The following is a 20,179-nucleotide window of genomic DNA, read 5'->3' on the forward strand; positions in this document are numbered from 1 at the left end:
TGAAAAAATAAAATGCATTTAAGACTCTAGAACAGTACCTGGTTCATAGTAGATGCTCGATAAAATATTATTTAAAATGAAAACCAAACAACAACAAAAATTCAGGGTAACTAGAAGTCTATTTTTCAATAATTATCTAAAATGAAAAAAATGCTTAAAACAATAATGTAGTGGTTAACTATAACAAAATGGAGTCACTTATGTCAAAATTTAACCAAATTGAAGTCAGGGAAGGCCATAAAGAAACTCCCTCCCTTGCATTCCTGAAATACCTGGACATCTTGTTAGTACTTGTAAACAGAGCAAACAGATTATCACAGGAATTTCCTCTGGCCTACAGTATTTCAGATAAGACATTCAAACCTGGACAGTTGCCCAGCAACAGCTATCTCCCCAAATGAATTAGTGCCAACTCCTACAATGTGTCCCTGAGATCAATGAGCTTTGTTTCAAAGCAGTTTGCCTAAATTTCTCTTTGTCTTTAAAAATTCCCAGTTTGTCCTAGTTTTCCTCATGTGGGCCTATGATTTTCATAGCATGTACACCCTAGGTTGCAAACCTTTGCTATTACCAAATAAACTCTTTTGTTCTAAACAGCCTATCTCTCTGAGTTCCTTTTTTAGGTTGACAAATGAAATGAAAACTCCTTCTCAGGATCGATCCCTCACAAACCCAAGAAGCAATGATCACTGGTCAGAATTTTTAAAATTTAGTATCTTTTCCATATTCTAACTTCCTCTTGTAATTAATCATGATATCAAAATGGTTTTAAAACATATATATGGGCCAGGCACGGCAGCTCAGGCTTGTAATCCTAGCACTTTGGGAGGCCGAGGCAGGAAGATTGCTTGAGCCAATGAGTTTGTGACCAGCCCAGGCAACATGGCAAGATCCCAATCTCTACAAAACTTGTAAGAATTAGCTGAGCATCATGGTGTGTGCCTGTGGTACAGCTGTTCAGGAGGCTGAGGAGGGAGGATCACTTGAACCTTGCAGGTCGAGGCTGCAGTGAGCCATGTTTGCACCACTGCACTCCAGCTTGGGTGACAGAGTGAGTGAGACTCTGTCTCAAAAAAAAAAAAAAAAAAAAAGTACATACATTTGATATCCTGAAATTCTTAATTTAAGAATTGATGCAGCAGATTCCTAGATCCCTTCTACTGCAACTACAGAACCCATCAGTTAATGTTATTTCATTATCCCTCAAATGGGAAGGGGAAAGAAGAGAGTAGCTTCAAAGGTTATTATGATGGAACATCTGATCTATTAGTAAATAACTTGATTTGTCAACTGAAAAAGTAAGCCACTTTCTTTTGCTTCCTAGTCCACTAACAAGATATGCAAACAAAAACAAAAACAAAAACAAAACAAAACAAAAAAAAAAAAACTCCCTACAAACATCATAAAGCTATTTACAAAAAAAAACATTTTAGACGAAAATAAATCTGGTCCCCCTCTTCTCACATCATAGGTGCCATGTTTCCATTAGGAAACAATTTTGTGTGTTTTTTCTAGAAGCATTTGTTTGAGGACAGTATAGACTAGCCCATTTTAATAAACTCTCTTTAACACTGAAGTGTACAGGGAAAAAAGGAACCTCAGAGATGATCCAGTCCAATTTCACAGACATAACAGATTTTCCAGCTATGTCCATAAATACTAGTCCAGGTTCTGCTGGAACATCTCTAGTAAAAAGAAGTTCACTGCAAGGCAAAGAATTCCATTTCAACAGCTGTTGCAAAGTTCTTATACAAAACTAAAACTTACCTTTCTATAATTTTCACCATTTAAATTATTTTTGCCCTAAAAAGACCAGAGAGAACAAGTCCGTGATCCCTTTTTTTCCCTCTCCAGACTAAACAATCTCAAATTATTCAACTATTCTACATATAAACAGCCTTTCAATTCTAGTTTTACCCCCTGGACATGTTCCAGCAGTCACTTTTCTTTAAGTGTAACAACAAAGGCAGTATAGCACAGTGAGCAAGAACACAGGCTTCACAGACAGACTTTCAGGATTTGAGCCTTAGTTCTGCCACTTAATAGTTGTGTGATCTTGGGCAAGTTTATTAAACCTCTGTATACTTCAGTTTCCACATCAGCAAAATGCAGATAATGGTAGAAACCATTTCATACAGTTGCTGTGTGAAGATTAAATGAGATAATGTTAGAATTCTGAACAGTGCCTGGCATACAGAAAACATTCTATAAATATTAACAATTTTTAAATCAAGCATGGTCAAAGTAGAAAAATAAGGCCCATCTCCTTTAACCTTGTTACTTAGCTCCTATTAACAGCCTAATACTAATGCTTATGCAGTTTTGACAGTCATATCATGCTGTATATTGAACTCAGAGTCATAAAATTTTTCCATGTGCTTTTCTATATTGCTATATGCAGGTAGTTGATACTCTGAATCTACAATTTACTACTATTAACTATGGTCCATTTTTCCAGTCTTGTGAGACCTTTTGGGACAATGACTTTGCCATTTCAACTTTTCATTTCAATGTTTCTCTTTGTTAAGTAGGTACAGAAAGATTTTCACAAAAGAAAAAATCCAGTGTGGGAAAGGGCAGAAACCCAAAAAACTCTAGAATCTAAGAAAGAAGAACCGAAGAACCCTGGCATGCACCAACATTTAAACGGAGATTTGCTGGTTTCCAATTTTAACAGGGAAGACTGTTAATCACATAACGTCAAGTAGAGACTTGAAAAAGTTAATATTGATTCTTTAGAAAAAGTCCAAGAAATAGAAAAAGCCACCAACCTCACTTCCTTAAGCCAATATTCAGTCCCCCAACTGTGTCCAACTTGGAGAGAATTTGCCACAAGCCAAAGCTTTTCATGTCCCTACCTTTTGAAGGCACAATGGAAACAATTCCCAGAACAAGGGAGTTACGTCAGTGAACTCTCTGCTCTTTCAAGTTGCAAGGACAGTTGATTCACACCATGTGTCAGAGAGAAACACCAGTGAAAACCAACTGAGATAAATTTTAGGTCTCCAGAGATGTTTAATATTAAACTGTATTAAATCATTGTTATAGCAAATTATAAACAAAATATTTTCTTTACCCTTCCTCTCAAATGCTGCTTCTCTTGAAAAGAAATTTTAAGGTAATTCATAGTTCCAAGGTCATAGATGCTCCACCAAAGAAATCATTTCCAAATGTTAGCATCCAGAACCAATGATCTGGATCATACTCCCATCAAACTGCCCTGGCATATCATAGAGTAAGCTTTGATACATAACCTTCTAGGTTTCAAGACAGTGTTAGTTTAGTGACAGTCATAGACTTAGAGTAAGACCTCACTTTTTCAACTGTCTCTACATGAAGTCATCTTGGTGTCCACTCTATTCAATAATTTTACTTTCTACTTAGATCAAGAAATCAACTATATGTTAATCTACATAAATAATACTAAGTTGACTTTATTTTTAATACTATGAATGGTAAGACTAAAACCTGAAACACGTAATAATGTTCATCAAATGTCTGACCTGAAATGAGCATGTAGACAAAGTTAACATTGAAGAAGAAAAAAAAAAGACCTGAAACAACCTTGATCTACATGAATTTATTTGAAAAAATGGTCCTAGAGCAATCAAAATAAAATTTAACACAAGTGATAACAAAACTCAAATCATAAAAGTTGAGGAAAAACTAAACCAACAATACAAATATTTTAAGATAAAGCTTAACATGTTAAGAGACACCTTTCTGAAAACAGAGACCACTAAAACTGCATTAGTTCAATACAAGGAATTAAGAAATTACAATGGGTAATGGTGGAAAGCATATTTCACTTCTCTCAAAAATGACATATGATGCCAGGCAGAGGGGCTTACGCCTGTAATCCCAACCCTTTCAGAGGCTGAGACGAGTGAATCCCCTGAGGTCAGGAGTTCAGGACCAGCCTGGCCAACACAGCGAAACCCCGTCTCTACTAAAAATACAAAAATTAGCTGGGCATGGTGGTGTGCACCTATTATCCCAGCTACTCAAGAGGCTGAGGCAGGAGAATCACTTGAACCCAGGAGGAGGAGGTTGCAGTAAGCCAAGATTGTGCCACTGCACTGCAACCTGGGTGAAGAGCAAGACTCTGTCTCAAAAAAAAAAAAAAAAGATGTATGATTAAAATGTATTAGATATCTACCTGAGGCCTCCTGTACATTTTCATTACTCTTCCATTATCAATAGATCAATCTTGTTTGGGCTATGTAACTTCTTTAGAGAATCTGATATTCTACATAGGTGAACTCTAAACTCAACAAAGTGATGACCTACTATGACCCCAATCATCGTTGAAGAAACAAAGTTGCTTACCAATAAATTACTTCTCCGAAGTGTTATATTTAGGGCACTCTCCCAAAGTTATGAAATATCACCACCACATTCTAGCTCTCCAATCTATAGTGTAACTTGATTATTTATTTAAAGAGGGAAAGTAGCAGCATCTTTTTTTTCTAATGTTCAAAATGAACCAAACTAAAGTAGACTTTTAAAGGGCAAGAGAGATTTGACTATTAAATAATAAAATAAATGGCCTCAGAAAATTAAATGGACACTGTTTTCTCAGAAATTTAACAATATTGGCTATGTTATATGGTTTGGGCATTTTCCTGCCATAGGCTCATTTAGTATCTATTTACTGAGAACTTACTAAAAACAAAAAGAAAAGAGTATCTTCCTTTGAGGGTGCCCATACTATAATTAGTAAGGAAATAAGAAACCACAATGAAAGGTAATTATAAAACTGTTCAATGGCTAAGGATGGTAGCACATGCCTGTAATCCCAGCTACTCAGGAGGCTGAGGTCAGAGGTTCTCTTGAGCCCAGGAGTTCAAGATCACCCTGAGCAATATACTGCTCATCTCAAATTTAAAAAAAAGAAAAAAAGCCAGGCGTGGTGGCTCATGCCTGTAATCCCAGCACTTTGGGAGGCTGAGGTGGGCAGATCACAAGGTCAAGAGATCAAAACCATCCTAGCCAACATGGTAAAACCCCATCTCTACAAAAAATACAAAAATTAGCTGGGCGTGGTGGCATGTGCCTGTAGTCCCAGCCACTTGGGAGGCTGAGGCAGCAGAATTGCTTGAACTTGGGAGGCAGAGGTTGCAGTGAGGCGAGATGGTGCCACTGCACTCCAGCCTGGTAACAGAGTGAGACTCCGTCTCAAAAAAAAAAAAAAAGAAAAGAAGAAAAAACCTGTGTATAAAGTAATACAACATTTAAATCTGTTACACTTAGGTGATACAGCAATGAAAAATAAAGGAATGTTCAGTACAGAAATGGATTAGTCAGAAAAGGCTTCTTGGAGTTGCTAACAAACACTAATAAAGAAAAATAAACCTTAACAGCAAAAGCAGAGGGAAGAAAATAACACACAAAACACAAAGAAAGAATGACTGCAGACTTCTCATCCAAATTATATAACGAAGAAGACAATGGAAAAATATCTGAAAAGTGCTAAAGGAAAAAAAATTGTAAATCAAGAATTTTATACCCAGCAAACATATCCATCAACAAAGCAAAATCTTAGAAAATTTGTTGTCAGCAGACCTGTACTATAAAAATTGTTAAAGTAAGTTCCTCAGGCAAATATAATATAAAATCTGTTCAAAATCTGGATCTTCACAAAAGCATAAGGAGCAAATAAACTGGTAAATATACAGGAACATACAAAATATTTTTATTATTTTAAAATTTCTTTTAAAAAATAACTAAAAACATTATTTTGTTCAAAGCAAAAATAATGATAATGAACTATGGAATTCAAAACACGTGTATAAGTAAAATGTAATTAACGATAATTCAAAGATCAATGGGTGAAATGAAAATATACTGTTTTAAGGATTGTATGTTATACATAAAGACGTATAATAGCATTTGAAAACACATTGCGATAACTTAAAGATGCATACTGTAAACCCTAAAGTAACCACTAAAAACAAACAAAACAAAATAAAAAACACTAAGAAGGTATACCTAACAATGGAATCTTTAAAAATATTTAGTTGTTCTAATTCAGTTAAGGAGAATATGAAATGAGAAATAAAGGGAAAAAAAAAGATGAGACAAACAAAAAACAAACAGCAAGATAACAGAGTTAAACCTAGTCATATAGGTAATTGTGTTAACATAAATTATTTCCTCTTTTCCTGTTTTCCTTATAATTAATTGAGTATACTTCCATTTCCCCCTTCCTGTATTTAGAGCTGTTGTTGTCATTCCTTTGTATAGTACCTTGGTGTTGTTTTGTTGTTTATGTTTATCCTGCTCAAGGAGTTGTTTGAGCTTCTTGAATTTCCATTCCTGTTTTCCAGAGAAAGTCAATTGGAACGTGTTCTTTCTTTTTTTTTCTTTTTGATAGGGTCTCACTCTGGCACCCAAGCTGGCATGCAGTGGTACGATCTTGGCTCACTGCACACCTCCCAGACTCAAGGGATCCTCCTGTCTCAGCCTCCCAAGTAGCTGGGACTACAGGTGCATGCCACCATGCCCGGGTAATTTTTGTATTTTTTGGTAGAGATGGGTTTTCACCATGTTGGCCAGGTTGGTCTCGAACTCCTACCTCAAACAATCTGCCCTGCCTCAGCCTCCCAAAGTGCTGGGATTACAGGCATAAGCCACCACACCTGGCCCAATTTGAACTTTTATAAATGTTTCCATTTTTAATTTTTGAGAAGTAAGCCCATATCTTCAAATAATATAATATTGACTGGGCACAGTGGCTCACACCTGTAAACCCAGCAGCTTGAGAAGCCAAGGCAGGCAGATTGCTTGAGCCCAGGACTTTAAGACCAAACTGGGCAACGTGGTGAAACCTTTTCTCTACAAAAAATACAAAAATTAGCCGGGTGTGGTGGCATGCCTGTAGTCCCAGCTACTCGGGAGGCTCAGGTGGGAGGATCACTTGAGCCCAGGAGGTCAAGGCTCCAGTAAGCTATGATTGTACTACTGCACTCCAGCATGGGCAACAGAGCGAGCCCTTGTCTTAAAAAGATAATACTGCCATTTTCCCTTTATCCATTGAGATATTGTCTATTTCCTATTATAATTGATCAAAAATTACCTCATCATACCATATCATTCCTTTTCCTCTCCTCTCAATACTTATATATCCCTTTTTGTTTTTCTAAAGATTGCTTTTGTAATATAAATAATATAGTTATGCTTTTGTTTCTTGTATTACTAACAACAGATTATCTTGATTCCCAACTATGCAAAATGAAGCATTACCTCCCCCTTATTTTCTCTTTTTTTTTTTTTTTTTTTTTTGAGACAGAGTCTCACTCTGTTGCCCAGGCTGGAGTGCAGTGGTGTGATCACAGCTCACTGTAGCCCTGACCTCCCAGGCTCAAGCAATCCTCCCACCTCAGCCTGCAGAGTAGCTGAGACTATAGGCATGTGCCACAACACCCAGCTAATTTTTTCATTTTTTGTAGAGATGGGATCTCACTATGTTACGCAGGTTGGTCTCAAACTCCTGGGCTCAACCAATCCTCCTCGGCCTCCCAAAGTGTTGGGATGACATGCATGAGCCACAGTGCCTGGCCCCCTTACTTTCTCTTTATATCTTTTCCTTACTTTCCCCAAATGTGGAAATGAATTTTACACTGATAAAGTTGATAAACACATATATTCTGTTCTATAATCCTAATTGTTTTTCATAGATGGCCCATACTTTATGTTTGCAAACAAATAACATTTGCATTATTTTAACTATACAAATATTCTTCACTTTTAAGCCAGATTGTCTACTAATATTGCCATTCCTTCCTGGCTGGAATCCCTTTGTCTGTAAATCTCTTTCTTGAAATTCTCGTTTCTTCTGCTCCAATCTAAAGTGATACTCCCAGCCAGGTATGGTGGCTCACACCTATAATCCAAGCGCTTTGGGAAGCCAAGGTGGGAGGATTACTTGAGCCCAAGAGTTCATTACCAGCCTGAGCAACACGGTGAGACCTCATCACTACAAATATATATATATACAAATTTTTTTTTTACTTAATAAGGTACCTTCCATTTAGGAAGAAAAATTTTTTAAAAATTAGCTGGGCATGGTGGCACATGCCTGTAGTCCCAGCTACTTGAAAGGCTGAGGCAGGAGGATAGCTTTAGACCAAGAGTTCAAGACTATAGTGAGCTCCAGTACACTCCAGCCAGGGCAACAGAGCAACACCCTCTCTCTCAAAAAAATTTAAAATAAAAATAAATAAACGAATGCTTCTCCAGGTCTTCTGCATACCTGTTTATGATATTCTTTCCTGACTGACTAACAGAACCGCTCAGGCAGTCAGGCGCGGTGGCTAACACCTATCATCCCAGCACTTTGGGAGGCTGAGGTGGGCGGATCAGCTGAGGTCAGGAGTTCAAGACCAGCCTGGCTAACATGGTGAAACCCCCCTCTCTACTAAAATACAAAATGTAGCCAGGCATGACGGCAGGTGCCTGTAATCGCAGCTACTGGGGAGGCTGAGGTGAGAGAATCGCTTGAACCCAGAGGTGGAAGTTGCAGTGAGCCGAGATTGCGCCATTGCACTCCAGCCCGGGTGACAGAGCAAGATTCTATCTCAAAAAAATGAAAACAAAAACAAAAAACAGAACTGCTCCAGCAACCAGAAATTAAGGGAACAAAACACTGGAGAAGAGGGGAATAGTAAGAATGGGTCAGCTAATATTCTTCAGTCACTTTTTCTCCCTCAAGGTAAATACCAAATCTGCATTCAAGAGGCTGAAGTTCCCAGTAAAGGGAACAAGCAGAAAGCCAAGACCGAAAGGCAGGAAAATCAGCTTTTGACAGTTTTAGAGAACCCTGGTACCTTAAATTAGAGGCATACAAGGTTAGAATCCTGAAGAGGAAAAATGGGAAGAGAACATAACACTTATTTTCTCAACACATTTGCTGAATTCTTACGCTACACAAGGAGAGAGGTTAAGACAAGCAAAAAGACTCAGAGAAGCCAACAGAATGTTAGCTAGTCTTGAGGTATAAAGGAAAGAAAAGAATTAAGGATCTACCAAGGGAAGAGCTCCTAGTCATCACTCCAGGCTCTTTGGAATGTCTGGAGGACTACAGCATAAGGCAGTAATGAGCCAGAGACAGTCACACCCTGACTAAAGGTGAACCCCAGATTTAGCCAGCTCAGTCGTTGACTGGATTAAATATTGCCATACCATCTGCCTTACCAGAAACTGAGGGCAGAGGGGAGGGACCTTCACTTAAGGAAGAAAACACCATCCAAAACCTCCACAATTTTTTTAATGTCTATTCAGTCCAAAATTACCAGGCGTGCCGAGAGAAGAGATTCACAGATTATCTAAATGTTGAACTTATCAAATAAGAACTTTTAAAATGGCTATGATTAATATGACAAGAAAAGAAGAAAAGAACAAAACAGATGAAAAGATGGAGAATTTCACTACAGCCTTACAATTTGTTTTTTTATTATAAAACTGGAGAAAACTCAGAACTGGGTTTTAAAAATTCAGAACTCTATAAATGGTTTACCAGCAAATAAGTCAATTGAAAAAATCCACATTGAGGTTGGGCACGGTGGCTCACCCCTGTAATCCCAGCACTTTGGAAGGACGAGGCAGGTGAATCATTTGAGGTTAGGAGTTGGAGACCTGGCCAACATGGTGAAAACCCATCTCTATCAAAAATGTAAAAAATAGCCAGGCACAGTGGTGCGCGTCTGTAATCCCAGCTACTCGGGAGGCTGAGGCACAAAAATCGCTTGACACCGGGAGGCGGAGGTTGCAATGAGCCAAGATCACCACTGCCCTCCAGCTTGGGTGACAGAGTGAGACCCTGTCTCGGAAAAAAAAAAAAAGAAAAAATATCCACACTGAAGCACAAAGAGAACAAGGAAAGGAAAGGATGTAAAATACAGAAGAATGTAAGAAAAATGAAACATGGACACCATCAAAAGCCTTCAGCCAGCAGTTCTCAAAACTTTTTGCCTGGCACTATTTTTATGTTCTAAAAAATATTGAGTTTCCTGGCCGAGTGCAGGGGCTCACGCCTGTAATGCCAGCCCTTTGGGAGGCCGAGGTGGATGGATCACCTGAGGTCAGGAGTTCGAGACAAGCCTGGGCAACATGGTGAAACCCCGTCTCTACTAAAAATACAAAAAATTAGCGGGGTGTAGTGGTGGGCACCTGTAATCCTAGCAACTGGGGAGGCTAAGGCAGGAGAATCACTTGAAACCGGGAGGCGGAGGTTGCAGCGAACCAAGATCACGCCATTTCACTCCAACAAGAGCAAAACTCCGTCTCAAATATATATATATATCCCTTGGGTTTCCCAAGAACTTTTGTATATGTGTTATGTTTGTTGACATTAGCCACATTAAAAATTGGAACTGAGCCAGGCACAGTGGCTCACGCTTGCAATCCCAACACTTTGGGAGGCCGAGGCTGGCGGATTGCTTGAGACTAGGAGTTTGAGACCAACCTGGGAAACATGGCAAAACCCCATCTCTACAGAAAAATTAGCCAGGCGTGGTGGCATGCACCCGTGGTCCCAGCTACTCGGGAGGCTGAGGTTGCAGTGAGCAGAGATGAGACCACTGCACTCCAGCCTGGGAGATAGAGAGGCCTTGTTTTTTTCTTTAAAAAAAAAAAAAAGCCAAGTGCAGTCGCTCACGCTCATAATTCCAGAACTTTGGGAGGCCAAGGCAGGCAGATCGCCTGAGGTCAGGAGTTCAAGACCAGCCTGGACAACTATGGCGAAACCCCATCTCTACTAAAAATATAAGAGTTAGCTGGGCATAGTGTCGCAGGCCTGTAATCCCAGCTACTCAGGAGGCTGAAGCAGGAGAATCACTTGAACGCGGGAGGCAGAGGTTACAGTGAGCTGAGATCATGCCTCTGCACTCCAGACTCTGGCGTGGGGGACAGAGTGAGAAAGGGAAGGCAGGAAGGCAGGAAGGCAGGAAGGCAGGAAGGCAGGAAGGAAGGAGAGAAAGAAAGAAAGAGAAACTGAAGAATAAATTAAATAAAAGAACATACAAGTATAAATAATATTCACCACTGAAACAATGATATTTTCATATCATGCAGCCTCTAATAAACTCAATTCTATTCCCCTAGGAGAAAGCAAGCTTTTTTATTTTTTATTTATTTTTTTTTTTTGTTTTGAGACAGAGTTTCGCTCTTCTTGCCCAGGCTGGAGTGCAATGGTGCAATCTCAGCTCACTGCAATCTCCGCCTCCCGGGTTCAAGCGATTCTCCTGCCTCAGCGTCTGGAGTAGCTGGGATTACAGGCATGCGCTACCATGCTCGGCTGATTTTGTATTTTCAGTAGAGACAGGGTTTCTCCATGTTGGTCAGGCTAGTCTCAAACTCCAGACCTCAAGTGATCTGCCTGCCTCAGCCTCCCAAAGTGCTGGGATTACAAGCGTGAGACACTGTGCCCAGCCTAAGCTTTTTTTTTTGTTTGTTTTTAAAGTAAATAACGTCTAACTGATATTGTGAAAATATTTTTAAATCTGTAACTCCCCTGAAAGAAATTTTATCATTGTATAATTGTGCAGATGCAATACTTAAAGACATCATAGCCAAGTATTTCTAAAAACCTATGAAAGATATTAGTCCATAGTTTCAAGCCCTATAAACCCAAAGCATGATGAATGTAAAGAAAACTATACTTGGCCAGTCATGGTAGTTCACACCTGTAATCCCAGCACCTTGGGAGGCTGAGGCAAGAATATTACTTGAAACCAGGAGTTCAAGACTGGGCCTGGGCGCCAAAGCTAAACCCTGTCTCTACAAAAAAAAATTAGCCAGCCACAGTGGCATGTGCCTATAGTCCCAGCTACTTGGGATTAGGCAAGTTCTGGAGATAGGTGGCAGTATTGGTTACAGAAAAATGTGACTATACCTAATGCCACTGAACTGTACCCTTAAAAATGGTTAAAATGGTACAGTATATGTTATGTATATTTTACCGCAATTTTAAAATAAGGTGAAATACAGACATTACTCATACAAACAAAATAAATGAGTCCTTCACTAAAAGAAATGCTAAAAGGAGTTCTGCATATAAAAGGAAAAGTGACCTTAAAATGAAGCACAGAGATGGAGGAGGAAATGAAGAATCAAACAAAAGAGTAAACATATATGAATGGTGACTCTACGAAATAATAAGGAAAATGTTCTGTGGGAACAAAATTACATGTAAAATTAAAATTCATGACAACAGTGTAAGACATGGGAAAGGATAAATGAAAAAGTATTACATATTCCTAGCAGTGTCAAGGAAGTGACAAAAATATTAATTTATATTACGCTTTAATGAGTCAAGGATACATGCTGAAATTCTTTGAGTAATGTCTAATGATTAAAAAAGGAAAGGCCGGGCCCAGTGGCTCACACCTGTAATCCCAGCACTTTGGGATGCCAAAGCGGGCAGATCACCTGAGGTCAGGAGTTCGAGACCAGCCTGGCCAATATGACAAAACCCTGTCTCTACTAAAAATGCAAAAATTAGGGGAGTGTGGTGACACGTGCCTGTAATCCCAGCTACTCAAGAGGTTGAGACAGGAGAATCGCTTGAACCCTGGAGGTGGAGGTTGCAGTGAGCCAAGATTGTGCCACTGCACTCCAACCTGGGCGACAGAGCAAGACTCCATCTCAGAAATAAAATAAAATAGGAAGAAGAAGAGTCAATAGACAGCCAAAAATAATAATCATAAAGAATAAGCCCTTAGGGAAAAAGAAAAACCAGCAAGTATCAGACTTCTCCACAGCAACACTGAATACCAGAAGACAAGATGCTCAAGGAAACAAAACATGAGCCAAGAATTTTAATTTCAACCAAGCTAGCCTTTGAATATAAAGTCTATAGAGCTAAAATTCAAATATACAATGACTCAAAAATTGTTGCTCACATAAGTCCTTCTTAAGGCAACTACTAGAGGAAGAACTCAAACCCAACTAGATGACAGGGAAAACTTCAATAAAAAAAGCATGTCAATGAAGACTGAATGTATTTAACTGCAACTCTAAGACAAAAACAAAGTCAGATTAAAAGTGATCAAGTATGATACATAAAAATAGTACATAAAAATTATACACCTAAGAAAAAAAAGAGAGAAGATGGAAAGTAGAATAAGCTAGTCAACTGTCTCATACCAGTAACTGTGAGTCAAAGCTAGGCAAATCAACTACAGGTCTACAATCCCTAATCGAAAATCCTTGTAGCAAAATGTTTCACAATACCAAATTCCGTACATTTAAAAAAAATAGAGCTCATTTGTCACATATTATGTAACATCCCAGTAAGATCTTAAGAAGCATTCCATAATCAAACACATTCATATTTCAGCAGGAAAATATAGGAATATTCAAAAAAGTGATAAATATAAAGATTATTAATATATTAAGTCAGCTCACATCAGGTTTTCTTGCCAAATGAATTAAGGCAGGTTTTGACACCAAATAGTTTTTAGAGCCTTTAGGATTTGGGGATTACAAATGAGAGATTAGGGGCCAAATTAAGTATGCTTGACTACAAAGTAAAGCACTAAGATAATACTATTCCCTGATATTTAATGCTAAGAGGAAGGAATAAGACAAGAGTACACAAGTTAAGTTTCATTGTTGCCCTTGGGTGAGAAACCAGTAAATATTACATTTAGAGAGAGAGAGAGAACTGAGGATGCAATACAAAGGAACCACAAGAACAAAAATACAATTTTTAAAAAATTCAAAGAAAAAAAGTAGGCCATTAGATATGGCTTCATGGTACTGTCTTCCCCCTCGCCCCCAGAAAAATTATTTCACCTGACACTGTTTTTTTTAATGATTATAGTGCTCTAAATTTCCAACTTGCTACGCTTGGAAGAAACAACTGCTGATGAGCATAAAGTCACTAGGGGGCAGCAGAGCATAAAGAGTATCCCCTGAAAAGTGGTGACAACTACAAAGTTATTACATAACCAGAAGTGTCTTCAACTGCTGAAAACATTTCAGTCATCACAAGCACAATCAAACATTCGTCAATTAATTTGTAAACATTGCTTCTAAGATATTCATTATATTACTTTATGATTGTAATTTTTATTTTGAAATAACTTCACATTGCACAGAGAACTCTTGTATAGCCTTTATGCAGGGTTCACTAATTTTTGCCATATTTGTTTTATCATTTTCTTCCTACATATATATGTATATGTATGTTTATTTTTCTAAACCATTTGTAAGTAGGCTTCATATATCATGCCTGTAAAACTATAGTGTGTACCTCCTCTCTTACATAATGATAGTACCATTATCAAATTCAAGAAATTTACATTGATACAATTATAATCTAATCCACAGTCCAAATTCCAATTTTGAAGATCATCCCAATAATACTCTTTAGAGCATTTTCATTTCCTACTGGAAAGTATCCAGTCTAAGATCATGAATTACATTTTGTTGTCATGTCTCTTCAGTTTCTTTTTATCTAAACAAGCAGTTTCACCAAATTTATGGACAAAAAACCACCTTACATTATTAAAAATTACTGAGAGGCTGGATGTGGTGGCTAACATCTGTAATCTCAACATTTTGTGAGGCCAAGGTGGAAGGATTGCTTAAGGCCAGGAGTTCAAGCCCAGTCTGGGCAACATAGTGAGACCATATCTCTAAAAAAGAAAGAAAAGAGGAAAAATAAAAATTACTGAGTACCCTAAAGAGCTTTCGCTTATATGAAATATATATATATATATATCTGAGTATGTGCTATTTTAGATATTAAAACTGAGGAGTGATGTTAGCAAGATGGCAGAATAGGAGTTTCCAACACGCATCCTTTCACAGAAACATCAGTTTGAACAAACATCCAAGTACAAAAATATATTAAAAAGAACTAAGGAATCCAGGTGAGAGATTATAGCATCTGGGTAGAATGCAGAAATAAGAAAATATACATTAAAGAGGGTATGAAAGACAGCTTCACATTATCCATGATTCCCTTCCCCCAAGCTCACAAGAGAGACCCTTGCTGGGGGAAAACGAGAATGATATGAGTACCCTACTTCACTGGGGACCCCAGCCCCAGGCCTGCCCCGGTGAATTTTGGTGCCAGGTCAGCTGCCATGTACCCAAGCTCCAGGCCAAGTCCAACACAAGGACAGACAGCCAGTGACCTAAGGCTCCAGGCCTGCCCCTGCAGGACCAGGCTTAAGGCAAGCTCCAGTGCCAGGCTGGCCCCCCAAAACCCCAGGCTTCAGGCCTGCCCAATAGAACCTGGTGCCAGGCAAGTCCCCACAGAAACAGGTTCTAGGCCCAGCCACATGGTACCAGGCACCAGGCTCATCTCCATGGAAAGAGACGCCAAGACTGCCCTATTGCCAGTTAGTCATTGTGGATCCAAGCTTCAGGCCTGCCCCTGCAGACCCCATTGCCAGGCCCAACCCATAGATCCTTTTACCAGGCTGATCCCCATGACCCCAGAATCCAGGCCCACACACACACCCAGGCAACAGGACTGATCTTGTAAACTCAGGTGCCTGGAATGCCTACCTGCTGACCCAGGGACCAGGCCAGCCTACCCAGGGACTCCAGAAGAAAGTCAACCTGTGCACTCAACCAATCAGCCTGGTCAGAGACTCTGAGTAGGCTGACAGGTGATGGGCTTTCCCTGCCAAAGCCAGCCTGTAAAGACTGGAAGAGGTACCTACATCTTCAAATGCACAACTACCAAACCAAAGCCAGAAGGATCACAAATAAACAGGAAAACCATAATCCCCCCACCCAAGGAACAAAATAAAGCACCAGTAGCCAACCATAAAGAAATGAAGATCTACAAAATGTCTGACAAAGATTTCAAAATAATCGTCCAAAAGAAATGTAGAGAGCTACAAAAGAACCACAGAGAACTATAAAAGAACATGTACAACATGGAACTATAGGTAATAATATTATTATATTGTATAATTTAAATTTGCTAAGACAGTAGATCATAGATTTTCTTTTCTTTCTTTTTTTTTTTTTTTTGAGACAGAATCTTACTCTGTTGCCCAGGCTGGAGTGCAGTGGTGCAATCACGACTCACTGCAGCCTCAACCTCCCAGGCTCAGGTGATCCTCCCACATCAGCCTCTCAAGTAGCTGGGACAACAGGCATGAGCCACCATGCCCAGCTAATTTTTTTCATATTTGTTGTAAAAATGGGGTTTCACAGGTTGGTCAGAAACTCCTGGGCTCAAGCAATCCACTTGCCTCAGCCTCCCAAGGTGTTGGGATTATAGGTATGAGCTACCATACCTGGCAGATCTTAAGTTTTCTCACAAAAAAAAAAAAAAAAAAAAAAAAGAGGCAACTATGTGAGGTGATGAATATGTTAATTAGCACAATTTTAGTATTCATTTCACAATGTGTATATATATCAAAACATCACATTCTATACCTTAAATATATACTTTTTAAAATTATACTTCAAGAAAGTTGGGGGGAAAAAACTAAAACTGAGAACCTTGAAAATAATTAATTCATTTAAAATTAACAATGAACCCACTACAAGTTAAGCAGTATATTTTATACAAATAAAAAACAGTTAAAAGAGTTTGTTTTACATTTGTGAAAGTATCTTTAATGTCTGTCTTAACAGAAGACATCTGGATTCTGTAGCTGTCTCCGCATTCAACCTATGGCAATGCATAGTTGCATAGTTTTGGTTAAAGTATATAAAGAAAACTCAGCCTCACAATACATGTAACTGGAAAACTAAAAAGTATTTTCAAAGACTTTTCAGATAATTATATATAAATATTCTTTGGTATAATTTTAGAATGTGACAAATGATACTTTCTTAAAGTTACAAGGTGAAATCTGAAACCATATCAGTAAATGTTTTGTACCTTGTTACATTAAAACCCACTAGTCTATGTTATACTTCAAATGAATATTTTACATGATTTTGTAACATCAGGCATCGGTCATTTAAAAAATACTGATTCACTGGGTTGTATAGTTTTCCAAATGTTGACATATTTCATTAAATAGTATCAAAAAACACATTGATTAATATTATCACCCAGTCTAACAAGAAATGTTTGTAAGTACTGACAATCTTTAGAAGGGCAACAAGCTACCTCAGGGAAAATATGAACAGGTTGCAACAGTAAATTCTGCATACATAGTCCAAATAATAAACTGGTTATTCTGTAGAACACAATAATAAAGATGAACTGAAAATCTAATCATAATAAATAATCACTATACATCAGAATGGATGAAATAAAAACTAGTGACAACGCCAAATGCTGACGAGAATGCAGAGAAACTATATCACTAATACTTTACTGATGGAAATAGAAAACAGTACAGTCACCTGCAAAAATATTTTTGAAGTTACTAAAAAAACTAAACATACACTTACCATACAGTCCAGCCAACTGCACTCCTGAGCATCTACCCTAGAGAAATGTTAACTTATGTTGAAATATATATACATCTAAATCGGTACAGGAATGTTCACAGCAGTTTTATTCATAATAGCCAATGAATGGTTCTTTTTCCTCCTGACAAAAAATATGTAGTATCTTTTACAACATCAATTCTCTGACACCTACTGATGTCTCACAATTCTAATTAATTCTCACACTATCTCCTGGAGTTAGCATCAGACCAGAGGTTAAGGGCTCAGTCCCATAAAACTGACCCACTTCATGCACCAGTCACAAACTAGGTGCCCAGATGTCCCACGTTTTTGCCCAGGCAACTACAAATTCAATTGTTGCCATGATGCCTCCCCTCCCTACCAGGTTCAATAAGTTACTAGAATAATATAGAACTCAGTTAAGCACTTTGCTTACTTACTGATTTATTATTGAAGATATAACTCAGGATCATCCAAATGGAAGAGGTGCATAGGGAGAGTTATGAGAAAGAGTGGGATGCAAGGAGCTTCCATGTCCCCTTCAGACATGCCACCTTCCCAGCAACTCAATGTGTTCACCAACCTGGAAGCTCTCTGAAACTCCTTATTGTTTAGGAGTTATTAAGGAAGTTTAATTACATGGGTATAATTGATCAAATTACTGGCCATTGGTGATTAGGGCTCTTTCCCCATCTTGGAGGTTGGGGGATGAAGTTGAATGTTCCAACCCTCTAATCAAGGCTTGGTCTTTCTGGCAACTAGCCCCTCTCCTAAAGCTATCTAGCGCCTCATCAAGAATTATCTCATTAGCATAACTCAGGTATGGTTGAAAGGAGCTTCTTATGAATAACAAAACATAAACCTATCGCCTTCTCACTTACGAAATTCCAGGTAGTTTAGGAATTATGTGCCAGAAGTCAGGGTCAAAGACCAAATGCAATTTATTATTATGCCACAGCCCAAAACAAGAAACAGCCCAGGTGTTCAACAGGTAAATGGTTAATAAACTGTGGTACAACAATATCATGGAGTACTATTCAACAAAAAAAGTAATAAACAATTTATGCTCACAACAAATGAATCTCCAGAGAATTACGCTGAGAAAAAGAAAAAATAATACCAAAAGGTTACAACATATGACCTCATTTATACAGCAATTTTGTAATGACAGAACTTTAACAATGGAGACAGTGGTTGGCAGAATTAGTGATGGGGAAGCAGGGAAGTGGATATGATTATAAAAAGGTACCACAACGAGGTCAGGAGATCGAGACCATCCTGGCTAACCCGGTGAAACCCCATCTCTACTAAAAAATACAAAAAACTAGCCCAGCGAGGTGGTGGGCGCCTGTAGTCCCAGCTACTCGGGAGGCTGAGGCAGGAGAATGGCGTGAACCCAGGAGACAGAGCTTGCAGTGAGCTGAGATCCGGCCACTGCACTCCAGCCCGGGTGACAGAGCGAGACTCCATCTCAAAAAAATAAATAAATAAATAAAATAAAATAAAATAAAATAAAAAAGTACCACAGCAATCATTATAGTGATGAAACAGTTCAATATATTGACTGTGGTGGTGAATACATATACCAACATGAGATAAAATTGTACAGAACTAAATGCATACACACAAATGCCTATAGTAAAACTGTAGAAATCTGAATAATGTAGGTGAATTATATCAATGTCAATATCTTGGTTTGATATTATAGCATTGTTTTGCAAAATGTTGCTGAGGGGAATTAAGTAAGGGTACTTGGAGTCTCTCTATAATTTCTTATAAATTATATCAGTGTAGAGCAGGCAATAAAAACATATAGAGATAAATACACATATACACATACATATATATACTTACATATATAATTTCTTATAACTGTATGTGAAACTGCAATTATCTCAGCAAAAATTTCAATTAAGAAATCAATACTACATATCTAAAGAGAATTCAGAATAATATTTTTATACTTTTAAGGTAATGAAGACCCTTCTAAGCAAGATATCATATTCAGAAGCCACAAAGAAAAAGACTGGTTGATTTTACTACAATAAAATGTTAACCTTCTGGCCAGGAGGGGTGGCTCACACCTATAATCCCAGCACTTTGGGAGGCCAATGTGGGCAGATTTTTTTAGCTCAGGAATTCGAGAGTAGCCTGGGCAACATGGAGAAACCTCATCTCTACAAACAATACAAAAATTAGCCAGGCATGGTGGTGCACACCTGTAGTCCCAGCTACTCAGGAGGCTGAGATGGGAGGATCACTTGAGCCCCTGAGTCGGAGGTTGAGTGAGCCGGGATCATGCCATGCCACTGTGCTCCAGCCTGGGTGAGAGAGCCAGGTCTCGAAAAAGAAAAAAAAAGAGTTAAGTTTCTGTATAAGAATTTGCAATATGAATTAGGTGAAAAAATAAACACCAAAATGGGGAGATGCATTTATAAAAGTTAATACAAGATGAATATCTGGGACATAATACATATATAACATACATTATATAATAGTAGTTCCAAAAGGAAAGGAGAGAAAGAGAAAGAAGTTGGAAGAATATTTGTAGAAGTAATGACCAAAAACTTCCTAAATCTGATGAAGAATATGAATACATACTTCCAGGAAGTTCAACAAACTCCAAGTAGAATAAACTCACAAACATCCACAGCAAGGCACATTATAATCAAACTGTCAAAATACAAGACAGGCCGGGTGCAGTGGCTCATGACTGTAATGCCAGCACTTTGGGAGGCTGAGGCGGGAGGATCACCTAAGGTCAGGAGTTCAAGATCAGTCTGGCCAACATGGTGAAACC

The 20,179-nt window shown here is 38.4% G+C and overlaps 1 protein-coding gene and 1 non-coding gene across 7 annotated transcripts in view; one reads left to right on the top strand and one right to left on the bottom strand.

Annotated features, from left to right (window-relative positions):
* LOC105465254 (exocyst complex component 6B) overlaps positions 1–20,179 on the bottom strand; it is a 676,825-nt gene that overhangs the window by 602,315 nt on the left and 54,331 nt on the right. The window contains exon 1 of one of the 6 annotated variants that reach the window (XM_071076902.1): positions 2,772–2,903. The exons of the other annotated variants lie outside the window; for them this stretch is intronic. The gene's annotated coding sequence lies outside the window, so the exon portion shown is untranslated. Of the gene's footprint in view, positions 1–2,771; positions 2,904–20,179 lie in introns of those variants that run through there. 6 annotated transcript variants of the gene reach the window in all.
* On the top strand, positions 3,476–3,540 carry LOC112423737 (small nucleolar RNA SNORD78). The gene has a single exon (XR_003014298.1). It is a non-coding gene; the product is annotated as a small nucleolar RNA SNORD78 (small nucleolar RNA).

The sequence above is a fragment of the Macaca nemestrina genome, chromosome 13 (assembly GCF_043159975.1).
Source record: "Macaca nemestrina isolate mMacNem1 chromosome 13, mMacNem.hap1, whole genome shotgun sequence".
NCBI classification, from domain to species: domain Eukaryota; kingdom Metazoa; phylum Chordata; class Mammalia; order Primates; family Cercopithecidae; genus Macaca; species Macaca nemestrina.